The sequence below is a fragment of the Spinacia oleracea genome, chromosome 3 (assembly GCF_020520425.1).
Source record: "Spinacia oleracea cultivar Varoflay chromosome 3, BTI_SOV_V1, whole genome shotgun sequence".
NCBI classification, from domain to species: Eukaryota; Viridiplantae; Streptophyta; class Magnoliopsida; order Caryophyllales; family Amaranthaceae; genus Spinacia; species Spinacia oleracea.
In genome coordinates, this window is record NC_079489.1 from 21,549,905 (window position 1) to 21,559,331 (window position 9,427).

The following is a 9,427-nucleotide window of genomic DNA, read 5'->3' on the forward strand; positions in this document are numbered from 1 at the left end:
ACTTCTCTCTCATCTTTCCCCTTCTTCCACCCCATTTCCATTAATTTGATGTACCACGTGTCCACATACTTTAACCCCTTCTTTTCTTCCATAATATTGGCCCAAGATCATTGTTCTGTCTAAATTACTCTTTATATATATACCATCTCAAATTGTGTTTTCTATCGGAAGGAAATGTGTCCTTCATCCAAGGTGTATTAGTCCAATATTAAGGTACATAATAAATACCGAAATAATTAATTCAATGAGATCAAGTGATCGGAACAACTAGCTGGAGCAATACTTCCGATATGTGAGTTATAATCTTTAATAGGCTCAAAACTTACTCTTGATTGAACCTATAAGGTCACACCAATGGCATACATTGGATCTCCGTATAAAATAAATAGAAAATTCATTTAATGGCTAATCGGAAATATAGTTCGAAAAAACATTAATATACGATAATTCGTTGGATTGTAATCGTATATCGTATAGTGTATGTCGTGGGCTGGGCCGCACGAATAATCTATCATATGACATTAGATCGTCCAATATTATACGATGAATAATGGCCGCAAGGCCATGAGCACATGTACGAGTCCGCGAGAAACGCAACCAGCCCACTAGCCAAGCGCGCTGCAACACTGCTAGAAGCAGCAGCAAGCACGTGGCCCATGGCTTTCCTTGGGCGCACGTGGAAAATCATTGCACATAGATCAGCACCAAAGCAGCAGCTTTGGGCGACAGCAAAGCCCATGGATTGCTGGCTCATGCGGCTGTGCGATGGGCTATGTGTACGCGTGTGGCAAGTCAAGGTCGTGTGCCTTTGGCGGATTACACTAGCTTTCCCAAGGGTTTATTTACTAAACTATAATATGTTTTTCCATATGAAATAATTCACATATTTAAACATTAGAACCCTACTTAGTGTTTTGCTTCCGGTGAGAGAAAAACCCTAAGTGTGAACTAATTTCCTCCATAGCTAAAACACCCTAGAGAAAGTTCTAAGCTAACAAAATCAAGGCGAATTCGAACGTGTCAATAGACTATTGTAGAGGAACTACACTTGAAGTTCGTATTTGTGAGGCTCAGGATATAAATGTATGTTTACATTTACTTTCTTTTACATGACATTATGGATTGACTTCCGCTTTGTTAATTAGATTAGCATTAATACCTACATTCGTATCCTGAGCTACATGTTTAAAATATGGCTGAAATTAATGGTTTTAATTTCAGAGTATTTCATTAATTTAAAAATAAAATCTGATTATTAGATGAATTCGTAGAAAAACTGCATGATTTTGGAAAATCGTCCGATTTAGTAGATTCCTTCGTGTTTTCTAGGTGGAACGACTTTCTAAATTCGGCTCGGAAAGTGGTTTTTACCCTAGGGTTTTATATTTCGGGGTTATTAATTCTTGAATAATTCGAGCTTTAAAAATTAATTATGATTGCTAATAAATGAATAAATTGTGGATCGTCCTACTGGTTGTTGTTTTTAATTTTATGAAGTTTATAAATTGATTGTTCTTCATAACTATTATAAACCCTAACTACGGAAAACCTAAAATTTAATCTTTTTTGATCGAAAATTAATTGGATTGGCTAGTTAGATCTTAAAACATGCTTAGGTGAGTAGGGGAATATGTTTTCATTGGTAAATGACTCACTTAAAAATTCAAAGATTGTTGTGAAATAAAGAGAAATAGAGGACAAGTTGGGAGAGGACAACTGCGTGTCTCATTCCATGAATAATGGGGTATATATAAATACAATTGAATAGGGTTTTCTTGGAGATCAATAAACCCTAAGATCTAGAATATTCCGGAAAGATACTAGGGGTATACTGAGCATCCACATAATATACATAACACTCCCCCTTGGACGTCTTTTATGGAATATTATGCCTTGTTAAAACCTTACTAGTAAAACTATGTGGAACAAAAACCTAGTGAAGGAAAAAAGTACATCATTCTTCAAAATATGCTTGAGAACCTAGTGAGGCTCTTTTGCGTGAGGCGTGTTTTAGGGATTTTTGAATCAAACAGGGTGGTGCTCCTAAATGATGACCATAAATCGGTGATTTTAATGCATGAGGTTTTGATGATTCTCCTAGGAGGTTTGGTTTTACAAATTTGGAGGCTAAGGTTTTGGCAAAGATATAACTCGAAGGTTAGTCATTCACGCGTGCAAAGACGCCTGCACAAAATGCACATATAAGCACGTTGTCACACTAACATGGATATGAATGTGATATGAAAAGTTCTCAACCTAAGGTCGGTCTAAGTTTTGGGTGATGCAATGGCCGGTTTAGGGTTTCAAAAGGGTCCTTGACTAAGAGGGTAATTCAGAATAGACGCCTCCACCCAAGGGACACGTATGTTTGCGAACACCCTCCATGCACACAATGCCGGGAGAAAAGATAGCAAATGTCAAGGTTTGATAGGCTCGAAAATGATCAAACACTTTGGCCAGGAGCCGTATAGAGAATGCCAAATCTTTGACCTCATGGTTTACCTCGAATGTAGAACACATATGTATGAGGCGAAGGTAGGAAACTTGAATTTATATTTTCGAAAAAACATGCATGCAATGCCTAAACACAATTGTATGAACCAATACTAAAAAAAATCAAAAGTTTCGGTGCTCGTTCTCAAAGTTTAGGAGTGGCTCTTTCGAAAGACAATATTCGAGCTAAAATCCCATTTCCAACATTTGAACATAATTGGGCTTATGCCACTGCGAGCCACTACGCAGGACGCAAGACAGCTGCGCCAAGAGCACTAGGGTGTGCCAGACATTGCTGACCTACGCCAGGCGCTTTAGCAGCTGGTCAGTGGTAGTTTGCTCGAATTATGTTCGTGCCCGAAACGCAAATTTAGAACTCCCCAGTGGAGTCTCCAGATTGTAGGGGTTTTTTTTTTATATATGTGCCTTGTTTATTTCATATTTCAGATACTTGTATTTCTGATTTTGTAAATGCAAGTTTTGGGGCCTTGACATGTCCCTTTTAGGACATGCTAAGAACTCAAACTTGGTCAATAAAATTAAGAAGCCCAACACTTGGATTCGACTTGATTTTTGTAATCCCACCCCATAAAGGGGAGTCGAATTCAAAGGTTGAACTTGGTGATAGGAATGGACTTGAACATTTAGAAAATAGGAAACCCAAATTAAACAGAATGTGTTAGAAACTACCCCTATGGTTATCGAATATTGAGTTTCGGCAGAGTCGCCACCAAACAAGTTTATGGGTCCGGTTTGGAAAGACCAAAAAATGACTCGAGATAAGACTATAACTTGAAACTGATTGAGATTCAGGTAAGGAAACGAGACACTTATTTGAGTTGATTTAATAAGTTTTCTCAAACAAGACAAGGATCATTATCGTGTATAATCCTAATCATGGCACTAAGTTTAAGTCGGTGAGCATGCATTTTTAGAACATCGAAATTGCTACTTTGCATGTGATCACTTTGCTTTAAGTTCAATTTAGGGAACCTAGTCCGGTTGTCCAAAAATTATCTTTGTTAAGCGTGATTAGAACTTGTAAATTGATGATTTAATATGTTGGATGATGAAAGCAATAACAAATAAAGCAAAGCATCACAATAGAAAATAAAGTATGAAAAGGTAAAGATATACAGCGCCACCTAGAAAAAGGACTAGGTGTAAACCAAATGAAAAGTAAAGGTGTAAAATTGAAAGGTGCGGAATTTAAAGGTACAATATTGAATTAAGAAATAAAGTATTGAAATTTCAATAATAGAACTTGTATAAATGATGTTGGAAATCCAAACGAGAGACACTTGTTCAAGTATGACTTGGCCCCTCATAGATTCAACTTGGAAAGAATCTAACTTTTAAATGAGTTTGGTCATTAAAAAGTTTCATCGATTTTGTACTTGAATATTGAAATAAAGCTTGAATATTGAACTTGAACTTAAATATAGAACTTGAATATTGAAATTACGAGGCTAAACCCTTACAGAATAGAACTTTCATACTAAAAGTCTCATCATTAATAAGCTCCATGACTTGAAATTAAATCTAGTTTAAAGAGAAGTTAGTCTCATTTAAACATCATTGAATATTGGATATAGAAATTGTATATTGAACACAGGAATTTGGATGTTCATACGTTCTAGTTTGGAAAAGGGTTTGCACTTTTCCAAACATCCTTGAACTTGCATAAAGTTAGAGTTTTTTGAATATTTGAATGATGATTATCATAAGGAACACTATGAAGAGTGAAAGCCTCAACTTATTAATCAAATTTTATTAAAAACAAAGCTTAAACATTGAAACTTGGAACTTGCAAATGGAGTATGGAAGACCATATAAGTATGAAACCCCTTAAAGGTTACTCCTTTTGTACAAATCCTAGTTTTCATGAGTTATGAACTCACTAAACATCCTTGGATTATTGAAAAAGCTTGAAGATTAAAGCATGAAAATTACAAATAATAGGATATAGGGACTCGGAATACCTAGATTTGCTAGGTTGATGCTTCCAAGTTGCTTTCCCATTTTCTTTGGCATTTAGAAATTGTTGCTTTTCAGAAAGATTGAATTTTGAAGATGATTAGTATCAAGCTGCCAAAGAAAGGACGATGACACCATCCTTTTAGGCGCGTTGGCAGTTCTACTATTTTACCTTTTTGGAAGATTTGAAAAGATTTTTATCTTGGAGATTAAGGTGGGATTTTTACGACTTAACAGTTTGAACTCGGTTTTACGGGTCGGAGCCCCGATGCTCGGTTTTGTGGGTTGGCGCTCGAATTTGGATTGCTTAATGGTATTTTGATTGGAAATAGGCTTCGGAGACCAATGCCGTTTCGAGAGTTCGTGTTTGGATTTTAGAATTGTATTTTAGGAATTGAATTTTGTACCAAGTTTCGGGATGGGAATGGACTTGGGAACTGGATTTTGGATGTTTGGACTTTGAATAAGGAAATTTTGTGAAGCACTACCTTAATGTTTGGATGTTTTGTGAATTACTACCTTATAAAAACTTTTTTATATTTTTCTACCTTATAAGTTCGATATGGTTTAGTAACACTACCTTGTAACAGAAAACGTTAAATGTCTCCGTTTGTGGGTCCCACTCCCATCGACTTTATTCCATTTCTCTTTCCTCTTTCTCAATCTCTGTTCTCTAATTATCTTTCTCAATCTTTATCATCTAATTTCTCAATCTATGTTCTCTTTCTCATCTGAATTCAATTCTTCTTCTTTCTTCTTCTCCTTGACAAGTAATTGTTCTAGCTTTTAACCTGCTGTATACTGGGTGCTTCTCTTCTGCAGCCATGTTCTGAGAAACTTACATTGGTCAAATTTGTTATGGCTAATTACATGCGAAGTATATATATGAGGCAACATTTGCTCTTGTTTCGATTTATATTATACCAAAATGAACAGAGAAATGACATGCCCCCAATCTCCTACAACAAGACATGAAAAACCGTCTTTCATTAAACTAAGTTTTGTACTGTAATGGACTTCAAATTATGCTACTATTACAATTGTAAGTAATGATTCAAAAGTAGATAAACAAAATTCATCAAAAATAATACGGAGTACTGTCTTTTGGTAGTAAAAGTTAAGCACTTTGACAGGATGCGAAGAGCCAAAACAGAGTAGAGACCAGATTTGTCTTATGAAAAAGGTTCAGACTCAAATTTTGACAACATCTTCTTAATTTAATTAATGCAACTAATCTTAAATAATGCAAACCCATCAACATAGGTCATATTAAAAGGTTGGAATTATGCTTATTACAACAACGTTGGATCTCCCACATGCAAATCAAGTCAATCTTGACATATAATATAACAATGTTGGCACAGAACACTCCATCCGGTAATAATACTTGTGTTGATACTGCAATAAGAATTAATTAATAATGTCGTCACTAAATTCGGACAGAATTCACACAACTATGAAGAAGATACAGAAAAGCAATGGGAATGAGGAAAGAAGAAGAAGAGGAAGAAGAAGAAGAAAGAAGAAGAATTGAACTCAGATGAGAATGAGAATAGAGATTGAGAAATTAGAGGATAAAGATTGAGAAAGAGAAGTATAGAACAGAGATTGAGAAAGAGGAAAGAGAAACAGAATAAAATCGTTGGGGTGGGGCCCACAAACGGAGAGATTTAACATTTTCTGTTACAAGGTAGTGTTACTAAAACATATCAAACTTATAAGGTAGGAAAATATAAAAAAGTTTTTATAAGGTAGTAATTCACAAAACGTCCAAACATTAAGGTAGTGTTTCACATTTCCTTTGAATAATTTCATTGTACTTTAGCAATTGGGACTTCCACTCAGAGTTGCACCAACCTTGAAGCTAGGCTAATGGTTTCGTCATCGGCCCTAAGAGGAGACACGAATTATGCGTCTACAGCCGTCCCTGCAGAAAAGGGACAATTGCAATCATTGGCTTTAAATGAATAAGTGCCTATGTTTAATACAAAGTACTATACGAAGTATGTTTCCGCTTGTTTGCTCGTCCATATCGGGTTAAACCTTTCGAAGCCGCAAGCCGCACACCAGCAATCTCAAGAATCATCTCAAATCCAGTAGTCGGGTCAACTACGGGGGTTTATTTTCAAAATCATGGATATTTCAAAATTCAAGTTCTAAATTGGCATCTTAAGTCGAGTCAGCATTTGCATAAGCAAGAGTCGAGTGTATTTTTACTTGCGCTTTTTCTATACCAAAAAACCTCAGTCAAAGTGGGGGCTTATAGTGGGTATGTGCACCAAAAAATGGGACAAATTTTTTTCACTTTTCATGCATACATCTAGCCTCAAATTTCAATTCACACTCAGCGCATACCCGTTTAATGCAAATCATGCAAGCAAATACAAAAAGCACACAACAAAATATCCAAATATCTCAAACATAGAAAATACAAAATCCGATATTCCAAAAACAACCATACTGTAACACCCTAATAATTCCTTGCTTATTATAAAATATTTTCCAACTTAAAACAAATGAATTACCAAGATATTACCGCCACTGTGATAACGGCTAAGGCTATTTACCAGAATTACGCTGCGGAAATAACTAACTTTCAAAACGTATTTAAATAGTTAATGATCATTTAACAAACTAGAACCATTAAGGCCCAAACCAAAGTAATAAATCGTTTAAAAATAGTGATAGTAGTCATGACTATAATTCAGAAATAGAGTTTATAAATGCGAAAGATGAAATAGTCTCTCATCACTATTCCCATGATAACTTCTCCCACAAGTTATCTCTACCAACCTGCTTATTGAAATCTACTCCCCAACAATGCAAGTGCAATGACGGATCATCATAGGGTCATTAAGGCGAAGGCCATGACCGAAAGACATGAAGCACGAAGTCAGCAAAAGCTGAGTACGAACAAGCTAGAATAACATCCTAGTCTAAAATGCTTCACTCAACAATTAAGACAATCCACATGCAAAAGCCATTCAAGTAAACCAATTAGTCATGATGACTTACCCAAGACTTGACACGATTCTTAACTCATTGATTAATAAGAATTAGCTTCAAACGGGTAAAATATAATAACAAAACCCACTAAGGGAAACAAGACCACTGAGGGAAACTGAGGGTGTTGGGAGCCCACCAAACACAAAATAATATAGAGTCGGGCTTTCTACCGACATTCGGATCATACCGACGAAATTCCTACGCATTTAATAAGCGAATAACCAAAAGAATGAAACAACGTCTTGTATCATTCAAGGAGTACGAGTTTCTCCGACACGACTCCCCCCATTGTTCATACTCAAGGTATATACGTTCCAAGAGTTTTGAAGCTCATTCGGGTTGCAGTTTACGTTAATTAGTATGTTAAGTTCGAGACTCAACCTAAAGACATAACTCACAAGTAATTAACCTATTACACACATGAATACTTAAACAATGAAACTTCATTTTAATCCTTTAGGACTTGTGATCAAACATAGGACTCAAGTGAATTTATTCCATAGTTCCATCTCAAAACACTGTTGAGACGACCCAACATTGTCCTTTTTAACATGCGGGATGTGCCCTTAATTAGCACGAATAGTCCTTAGTTCAATTCACACAAACTCTTTAAATGTATTCTACACTTGCGGTAGAATAAACGATGCACTGAGGCAATATAGTAAACAATGCACTGAGGCAATATTCAATAGGCTCATTGTATGCTAAACATCCCGTACAATAGCATAATCATAATAACTTGCATGCGAAAAACTCATACATGCATACCAATTTGAACAACATGCTTGACATAATTCAACGATTATACAAGTCCATAACATGATATTTCAATAGAACCTACAAAGCATAAATCAATCCATAGCATGCTCATTCACATAGATTCAACAACAATTCTCACATGCTTGTTCACACAACCAAACATGAATTCACAACACTTAAGTTCACATGATTCACAATCAATATACTTCATAAAGTCCTCATGGGATGGGTGGTCACCCTAGTCTTGTACGTACCTGGAATACCTAAGTACGGGGGCCACTGTGCGAATCACAACTCAAGCTAGAAATCAACTCCTATAAACACAAAGGAGAAACTTAATTATTATTTATGTTTACTAAATTTCCAGCAACTATTTAAGAATCTAAAACCCTTGGTTTATTTAGAAATTAATCGTTACTCGTTAATTTAATAATCTCAAATAGTCAACTCAAGTCCTAGCATAAAAACATTGACTTTTGACCTTAAAATTCATTAAAAATCTACACTTTAAGCTTTATAATGAATCTGAAAATTTAAGTTCCCATAATTTAAATCGTCATTAAATTATGTGAATCAATCACTTGAACAATCGGAATTAAAATTCTACTAATAGGTCATTAATAATATCATGTTTTGACCTTAAAAATTGACACTTTAATTAACCCTTAAATCTGAAAATCATAATTCTTTTGAATTGAAATCAATCTCACAAATTCAAATACGAAATATTAAAACACGGTGTTCATAACCGTTCTCATCAATTTAAATAATCCAAACAATTAAATAATCGCAATTAAATAATTAAAACAATTTAAAAACTGAAATTTGAAAAGTTAAAAGTATACGGTTTGATTATCCACACAACAATACACACACGCAACAATTGATGTGTTGCGTGTGGGGAAGCGACGTGAGCAACAACACATCACGGCACACATCGTGCGCGTGAGGCAAGGGCGAGGGCGAGTGAGCAGACGAGGGCGCTGCTGCTAAGCGCGAGGGTGAGCGAGCATGCAGGGAGTGTGCTGCTGCTGGGCGTGCGGACGAGCTAGCGGCAGGGAGTGCGCGCTGCTGAGCACGACGAGCGAGCGACGAGGGAGTGTGGGCTTGCTGCGCGTGAGGTGCGGGCTGGCAGGCCAGCAAAGGCACGCTCGTGCCTTGGGGCTGAAGGAAAGGGCAGACGAAAAGAAGG